The sequence below is a fragment of the Lygodium microphyllum genome, chromosome 13, assembly GCF_053477565.2.
Source record: "Lygodium microphyllum isolate KBCC chromosome 13, Lygodium_microphyllum_v1.1.10, whole genome shotgun sequence".
Taxonomy (NCBI): Eukaryota; Viridiplantae; Streptophyta; class Polypodiopsida; order Schizaeales; family Lygodiaceae; genus Lygodium; species Lygodium microphyllum.
Window position 1 is genome coordinate 98,459,375 of NC_141147.1, and position 9,751 is coordinate 98,469,125.

The 9,751-nt window shown below is 37.7% G+C and overlaps 1 pseudogene across 1 annotated transcript; it reads left to right on the forward strand.

The window, feature by feature from the left end:
• Nucleotides 1-4,638: 4,638 nt before the first annotated feature.
• LOC148026949 (pentatricopeptide repeat-containing protein At1g11290, chloroplastic-like) lies at nucleotides 4,639-8,406 on the forward strand (annotated as a pseudogene). The gene is made up of 2 exons (XR_015692920.1): nucleotides 4,639-4,941; nucleotides 5,030-8,406. The product of XR_015692920.1 is annotated as a pentatricopeptide repeat-containing protein At1g11290, chloroplastic-like (transcript).
• The last annotated feature ends 1,345 nt before the right edge of the window (nucleotides 8,407-9,751 follow it).

Genomic DNA, 9,751 nt, shown 5'->3' on the forward strand with positions numbered 1-9,751 from the left:
GATAGAGCTACTCAAATGCAAACTATGCAATAATTTCATGAAATTCTATGGGTTGGTCATAGAGGTGTTTGGAAACTTTTTGAGAAAATTAAGGAAAAGTATTGGTGGCAGAATATATACAAGGATATAGCACACTTTGTGGATTCATGTAGTACTCTCCAAGTATACTTTTCTATGAGACACAGAGATGGATTGCAACTGACTTATCCATTGTGTATGCATTATAAATGGGTGATTGATTTAGTAACATTGCCTACATGTTTCTAGTAGATGTGATATCTTATACTCACGTGAGAGAATCGAACAAATCAAGTGGAGGAAAGAGCTCTTAGTACAAAGACTACATAGGCTATTTTTATTTCTCTAAGAAGTGTTTTGTTGATATAGATGTGTTGGCAATATTATAATTGATAGAGGGGAATTGGTTGCAAATGAGGCTCGTGAGTTCTTCTCACTGTTGGGAAGTAAGTTGGCTTTGAGTACATCATACAACCATTTAGGTAATGGTAAGAGTGAAAGTGGACATCCATCTATCATTAAAGTACTAGCTAAAGCATGCAAAGCTACTATTTACATTATGGATTGATAGGACGATGCATAGTGCAATGATAAGTTTTATGCCTACTGAATTAATGTATGGTTAGAAACCCATTTAGTTGATTACAGATATGGTTGCTACATGAAGTGTGCTAGCTTGGGAAGAAGGGTTGAGTAGGGAGGAACTATTGCCTCTGCACATTAGACAGTTAGAGAGAAGGCTAGAAGACATTGAGGTAGTAGTTTCCAGGTTGTGGGAAACAAGGCTTTAGAATAAGAAGAGGTTTAATCAGAGGCATTTATTGGGATTGAGAATAATACAAGAGGGTCATTGGGTGCTAATTTATGATAGCAATTCAAAGTGGTGGTTTGGCCCATATAAGGTATGCCATGTACATGACAATGCTATGTAATCACACAATGCAGGAATGCATTGCAAATTCCTATGGCAAATAAGCGGATCAAGCTCTTCAAGAGATGGAAATCTGATGCATGTGAGTTACAAGAGCAAGAGAAAGGATATATTCATGACATTGTGCAAGAGGAAGAAGAGGATGACATGGAGATGGATGACGAGGTCTCCAAACCTATAGATTCTTAATACAACTATAGTAGATAGGTTTGGGAAGAATTGAAAAACTTAAAAGTTGCTCTATTTAAGTGAGGATTTATGGTGGCCAACACTTTCAAGATGGGCTTTTATACTTGGAAAAGAGGCCCACCAGGTTTTATTATCATCCAAGAACACGATTTTAGTGAATTTGAGAATCTTTTAAGTCCCATTCTTCATTATTTAGAATATTAGGACTCCAAAAAGACATATTTATGTTTTCCAAAGCTATCATCTAACATATCATTGGAAACCTTATGAGAAATAGAATCTATTAAGCTATTGAACAATAAATTTGGAGGAATGGTGTGAGAGTTGTAGCAAAGAGAAAGTTTTGACCATGAGTTCTAAACTTGTGGAAAATTCCCAAATTTGCTAATAGTGTGTTCAAGTTGATATGTGAAAGCTACATGGAGAAGGAGGTCAATGTCTAGCTAGGATTGCACGTAGTAAAAGTCAATTGCAGGCTGCACATAAAATTTTAGGAGTTGAAATATTGAGAATTTAGTTTTGAATTATTTACAAATTTTAGATTGGAAGTAGGACTACAACTTTGCAACAAAAAAAAAAAACTGAGAGATTTGAGTCACGGATCAAAAGATATATGCAGTTTTCTACAAGGTGGTCCTAGACATAATAGTCTTGGCTGAGAGAGATTGAATCTGTGCATGTAAAGTACTGTACATGACATATGCTTTAACAAAGGTGGATAGGGATGACTTATGGAATAGAAGAGGACCAAGACAGTTAAGTGAAGAGATCCAAAAGTATACATTGTGAAGGTTGAAAGGCATGATGATAGGATAGATGAAGAAGGTACTACAGAAGAAGATGATGAACTCAAAGTAAAAGATGATGATTTTGAGTAGATAATTGAGCTTCTAGATGATGATGGATAGATGTTTCCCATTCAGAGGATGTGCAAGTTTGGAGGAGGTGGATGTCATGACACATCATGTCCATTCAATAAAACTTACAGATTATATAGAAATACTATGATTTCAATTGTGTGTTGTGACCAGTGTAGGAAAATGAAAGTTAAATATGACTTAAAGTCCAAGTGTAAGACGAAGTTTATATATAATACATCTGTCAAGCCGGTGGCCATGTACTTTGCAAAGGTTGTAAATGGTTAGGATCAAAAGTGTCAAGAATAAATGAGTGCTCAAGATAATGTCCATACTCATGGGACAAGAACAAAGTGTCCAAATATAGTAAACATGCAAAGAGTAAGAAGGAGAAAAGTGAGACTTTTGTGTAAAGTCAATCATGGACAACCAAAAAAGGAAAAATTGGTGCAAAATTTTTAGTTTTCTTGTGGAAAAAACTTGGAGAAGTTGGGAAGGAGAGGTTTATGCTTCTTATGCTCAATAAGAAGCTCCTAAGATAGGGTAAAAAGGGAAGCCATCAAAGCTTATGACAAAAGGACTTGAAGGAAGATTACAAGACAAAATTTTGGAGTGTCTTGTTGTAGAGAGGAGGCCAAAATAGGGTATTGTGCTATCCATGAAGTTCATGAGCTTCAAATAGACTTTTGAATGCATCTATTGAATGGAATTGGACTCTCCAACGATATAGAAGGTTCGAGTATCATCAAAAATCAAGTTTAGTGCGGATTTATGGGTAGCAAGGAGTGTTTTCTTCCTGATGTAATAAAACTATCCTATAGGGTTGAAGTAGTTTTTGAAGTCCCATAATGGATAAATAGTGATATTGATAGATTTTGATACTTGATATCACTTATTTGCATTACTTTGCATCATCTATTATAGAGATTTAGATGTATGTATGGATTTATGAGGTGCATGACTTTGATTTTGATCTATATATAGTAGAGATCTTAATGCATGCCAAAGGATTTCTAAGCAATAGATTTAGATTGTGTGTTAGACAATCATTCCAAGTATGCTTGCATACCTAGGATCTCGACATCTTGTATTGTTATATTGAGATGTGTTGTTGGATCATATATGGAATAGAATCATCAGATTGCACCTCTGTCATTATCTTTCACTTCATCTAAATACTTAATACTCTTTCTTTCTTCATATTCCCTATCTCACTCTCTCTAAACCTTATGTCTCATACCCTTGTGGTAGACCTTCTACCTTACACACTCTGATATTGGAGATAAAAGGTCTACCACAAGGGTATGAGACAAAAGGGTTTAGAGAGAGTGAAACACGGAACATTAAGAAGTAATATTAATTGTTTAGATGAAGTAAAAGACAATGATAGAGGTGCAAATCAATGACTTTATTCCATATATGGTCCACTAGTACATCTCATTACAACTATGTAAGATGTCTAGATCCTAGGTATGCAAACACTTTGGGACCCAACACACAATTTGAGACTATAGCTCAGAAATCCTTTGATATGCAACAAGATCTCTATTGTATGTAGACCAAAATCAAAGATGTACACCTCATAACTCCATACATATATCCAAATCTCTATTGGAGATGATGTATATTAGTGCCAGGAAGTAGTACCAAGCATCAAAATCCATCAAAATCACTATTTATCCATTATAGGGCTTAAAAAATCACTTTAGCATTGTATGACTATTTTATTACAACAAGAAGAAAACACTTCTTGCTACCCATAGATCCACTCTAAACTTGAGTATTGATGATACTCAAACCTTCTCTAGTGTTAGAGAGTCCAATTCCATCAATAGATGCATTCAAAAGTTTGTTTGAAGCTCATAAACTTCATGGATAGCATGCTACCCTATTTTGCCCTATTTTGGATAGCAAATATACTTTAGAAATCACTCCTAAAACCCTCTTTCAAGTCATTTTGTCATAAGATTTGATGACTTTCCTTTTACCTTGTCTTGGGAGCGTCTTGTTGACCATAAGAAGCATAAATCTCTCCTTCCTAACCTCTCAATGTTTTTTCACAAGCATACTAAAAAAATTGTACCAGTTTAATTCCTTTCTAGTTGTCCACTATTGGCTTCACACAAAAGTCCCACTTTCCTCCTCACCCTTTGCATGTTTACTATATTTGGATATTTTGCCCTTGTCCCATGAGCAATGGATATTATCTTGGGCACTCGCTTATTCTTGGCACTTTTGGTCCTAACCATTTACAACCTTTGCAAAGTACATGGTCATAAACTTGATAGGTATATTATATGTAAATTGCATCTTACACTTGTGACAAAGTCCCATATAGACTTTACGAGATAATCAACTTTCATTCTCCTTGCCAAACACTGGTCATGACACACAGAAAAAGTCATAGTTTATCTATATAATCTGTAAGTTTTATTGAATAAACATGCTGTGTCATGACGACAGATTTGCATAAAACAACCCAAAATTATATTAGCCCTTTTTTAAAAAGTAAAACCCTGTGAGATCTCTTTGATTATAGTCATACAAAATACTTTCAATTACTTTCAAAATGTATAGCAATAAATTTAAGAAAATGCTTATATACCCTTTTCAATCTTTGTAAAAGGCAAAGGATGAGTTGCTGAGAGCCCTTCTAGTTGAAGAGTTGGGCAACCTTTGAAATTTGAGACATACATCATACATCACACAAAGATTCACATGAACTGTTGCTATGCTTGTACGTCTCACCGCGGCCCTCTCGTTCCGGCATTCTGTCACAAACCTGCAGGAACATTTATGATTTTGGCCTCGTCATTCCCTTCTGAGCTGTCTATCTAAACGCCCTGGATCAATCGGTCAATGACTGCACAGTACAGAGACGTAGAATCCCTGTGGAGGGAGTACTTCAGGGATCCCTCGCAATGGAGCGATTATAGAAATGGCAAGGTAACCATGTGCCTATGCACAAACGGACGGAATAGCGATGTGTCTATGCACAATTTGCTCTGTTGACGATATTTGTTTTGTTTCACAGACCAACCCTCGATTCCCTGACTTTAAGCACAAACGGACCAAGGAGCCATTGTGGATCAATGGCCGCAACAATCCATCCTGGGTTCAGGAGGAGTTTGTAAGACGGGGACTGCAAATCCATCAGTCCGGTTCTGATCGGATGTTGCAGGAGCAAAATAACCTGTACAGAGGCAGCAGAATCCATAACGATATTCGTAAATCGTTGAAAGCATGTGCTGAGCAAAAAGACCTCTGCCAAGGCATCAGGATACATGAGGATCTTTGCAAATCGGGGCTGCTTGCATCAGACGTTTATGTTGCCTCCAGTCTACTGAATATGTATGCTAAATGTGGTGCACTTGCAAAGGCCCAAGAAGTATTTGATGAGCTGCCAGTTCAAAATGTAGTTTTGTGGAATGTCCTAATTGCAGGGTATGCGCAACATGGGCATGGTCATGAAGCCCTCAACTGTTTTGAACAGATGCAGCAGCAGGACCTTTCTCCAAATGTTGTCACCTTTATCTGCATTATAAAAGCCTGTGGCAGCATTGGAGCTGCTGAGAAGGGTGAAGAAATACATGCTGAGGTTGTCAGGCAGGGGTTGCTGGAAAAAGATACTATTCTTGGCACTGCATTGGTGGATATGTATGCCAAGTGTGGCATACTTGCAAAAGCACAAGAAGTGTTTGAGGAACTTCCTGTTCAAGATTTGGTCTCTTGGAATGCGCTAATCTCAGGCTATGCACAACATGGGTACAGTCATGAAGCACTGGACTGTTTTGATCAAATGCAACAGCAATGTGTTTCTCCAAATGATGTCACGTTTACCTGTGCCTTGAAAGCCTGTGGCAGCATAGGAGCAGTTGAAAAGGGCGAAGAAATACATGCTGAGGTTGTGAGACAAGGCTTGCTAGTTAAAAAGGCTACTCTTGGCACAACATTGATGGATATGTATGCCAAATGTGGCGCACTTACAAAAGCACAAGAAGTATTTGAGGAACTTCCACTTCGAGATGTAGTCTCCTGGAATGTGCTTATTGCAGGGTATGCCCAGCACGAACATACTCATGAAGCACTCAACTGTTTTGAACAGATGCAGCAGCAGGGGTTCTCTCCAGATGCTGTGACCTTTATCAGCATCTTGCAAGCCTGTGGTAACATAGGAGCAGCTGTGAAGGGTGAGGAAGTGCATGCTGAGGTTCTTAGACAGGGGTTGCTAGAAAAAGATACTCTTCTTAGCACAGCTTTGGTGGATATGTATGCCAAATGTGGTGCACTTGGCAAAGCACAAGAAGTGTTTGACAAGCTTTCAGTCCAGTGTGTGAGCTCTTGGAATGCTTTAATTGCAGGGTATGCCCAGCTTGGAGAAGTCAGAACTGTTTTCACTTTATTTGATAGAATGATAACAGAAGGTACAGACCCAGATCCCGTGACATTCATTGTTTTGCTCAATGCATGCAGTCACGCAGGTCTCCTTGATCAGGGTCAAATGTACTTTGTGACTATGAGCACGCACTACGGTATCATCCCAGATTTAGACCACTACACTTGCATGGTTGATCTTCTTGGACGTGCAGGATGCCTGGACAATGCTATCAGAGTGATTGAGAAAATGCCACCCTCTGATTCTTCTGATTATGTTCCACTGTGGTCTGTTCTTCTGGGTGCTTGTGGAAAATGGGGAAATGTGAAACTTGGAAGCTTGGCTTTTGAAGGTGTAGTACAAGTAGATGAAAAGGATGCTGCAGCATATATTCTGATGAGTAATATTTATGCCGCTGCTGGCATGAAGAAAGAAGCAGACAAAGTTGAAGCTATGCGAGTTAAAAACAAAGCATGGAAAGATGCCAGATTAATTTTGGTGGAATGATGGAATGGTTTATCATGCACCGGCTACAACCCAAGGCAGTAGTCTCTTTGCTTTGAAGTCTTGGTTAACAAGAATGATATTCCCAATTTTACTGTGGGTGTCCCAAGATATCTCAGATAATGCAAAGAAAGATGCCAAACTCAGAATTTGGCCATTTTAATCTTTAGGGATCCCTCACAATGGAGAGGTTTTAGAAACAGCAAGGTGAGCATGGTGTACATAAGCATTTGAGCTGATTGGCATTATGTTGTCTCATAGGAAACCCAATGTTCTGGGTCAATGGCAGGAACAGATCTATCCTTGATGGACAAGGAGCTCAGGTGGGGAAGGGTAAAGTCTTCTCCAACTTTCTCAGCAGCTGTTGGGAGACTGTAAATAGGCAGCAAGATCCAGTGACATTTATTATTTAATGCATTTAGTCATATGGGACCAGTTGATCAGGGTCAAATGCACATTACAAGTATAAACAAGCTTTAGTATCAACTCAACTTTAGATAATTATACCACTGTACAGAACACCTTGGCAATACGACGGGGTGATCAATAAGATGCCATGTTATGGATATCTTACTTGCAAACTAAAGGGCAGCTAATCATGTTACTCAAAAAAGCAAATACAATGAAGTACAAGTGGTGAACAGTCTAGAATGCAAACCAACTAAAATGAATACAAGCCTCTTAGGGCAGTCTTGGTGAATAGGGGAAAGAAGCCATGGAGGAGGGTATAACACCATTAGGGGTTATCATCCTTAGTGTGAAAAACAGGCTATGGTAACCCTAGCTATGAAGGAGCAGCTGCCAAAGCACTTATCAATTTTGAGAGTCCCCTTGGAGCTGCTCCTAGTGGCTTTGGTGAGAGTGGATAATCTGCCAGAGTGGCATATACAGACAGGTTCTCTCTGCTGAATGTCAGATGGAAGCGGATGCACCTTGTGAGGCTCCCAATAAGCTGCCACACCTCTGAAGACTCTAGTTTCTGTCACCTGTACCATTGCATGTGAACCAGCCTTGATGATGAAGATTATGTCATGCATCTCTGCCTCATAGAGTAACCGGCATCTTGGACTGGCTCATTGCCAACAGAAAGCTCCCTCCATAATACACCTGAGGTTGGGCTCTATTTGATGGAGGATCCTGCAGGCTCCTCTCCACACCAACTGTGTTGTTCCAAATGGCCTGAATCAATGCTTTGGATCTCCAAGCATTATCGCAGGCAATATTGGTAAATCCCATTGTGCTGCATCTGAACTAACCCACTGCCTACTGCTAGAAACCCCTGACCCACCAACTGAAGGAAGTACAAGACTCTTCTCAGCTGTCTAGAAAGTGCATTTAAAGGGATTTGAGATTGTCTACTCTACATGGTGTTAGCTATGAATGGGGCCCAATCCATATTATCCTGAATCAGTATCAAACATACTACCAACTCAATTTACATTTGTATATCTAAATACTTGTACATCTTTACTTACCTTTTCTATATAGAAAAGTTCACAATACAAGATTGATGTTATATATCTCAATAAACATTTGATTGCATCCAAACGAGGCTTCATATGTACTTGCATGCAAATAGTTATATAAATCAATTGTATGGCTATTCTCATAAATATTTTAGGATTTTCTATCTCATTTCAATATCAACACTCAATTTTATATTTTGGTCCAATGGTATTGAAAGAGGTTTATATGTAGTCATACTATACTTGGATGACATATCCAAGCTATACTGTCTTTAGGATAGCCATATAACATCTCACCTTAATACTAAGATAATACATTAGCTCATCTAGATTTTCCATGTTAAACTTCTGCTTCAAAAATCCCTTGACATTAGTACTCCCACTATCACTATTACCTTTAATAATCAAGTCATCTACATAGATTATAATAACTCAACCTACATATTTCTTTCTCACATAAAGTGAGTACTTGTCATTAGAAACATAAAAGATTGATAAGATACTCTTTGATCTTGTTAAACCATGCTTTAAGTATTTGCTTTAACTCATAGAGTACCTTCTTTAACCTATACTTATATATGCGATACTCAAAATTTTTATAACAAATTGATTGTTTTATATATATTTGTAAATCATTATGCAAGAATGCATTCTTTACATTCATTTGCTAGGAACTCTAACCTTTGATTGTTGCCAAAGCAATCATACATCTGACACTTGGCATTCTAGCAACAATTAGATTGAATATCTCTTCATAGTCTATCATATATGTATGAGTATATGCTTTTGCAACTAGCCTAGTATTATATCTGCTAATAAAACCATTTGTATTATGCTTAATTTTATAGATCAACTTACAACCAATTACTTTATTGTCCTTAGAAAATGGTACTAGATCTTAAGTCTTATTGGTCTCTAATATAGTCATATTCTCATTCATTGCTATATCCCAGTGAGCATAACCAACTATCTTCTCAAAACAAGTGGGCTTAATATCCTCAACTACCTTCACTATGTAAGCATAATGGTGAGTTGCATGAACTCAAAACTAAATCTTCTAATAAGATAGCCTACCCTACTAAACTTGTGTATCACTTGATTACTAAATGAATCTCTTACATTACTATATGCTCGCGCTATATCTTATGTCATGACTGAAGGAATACTAAGCTTATCATCCAAACTCTTTGACCTTCTAGCTTCTCCATCAAGGATCGAATGACTAGTATAGATGCATTATTATCATGCGAGACATTCTTCTTTTCTTTGTGATCACCTATAACAATACTAGAAATGTATCTACGAATGAAGGGCTACTTGGTCTTTTAGACCAAGTACTGATTATAGATCCACTACTTAATTATATATCTTGTTCACTTAGGATCTGTGATTCATGCTAATCTATTTGCAC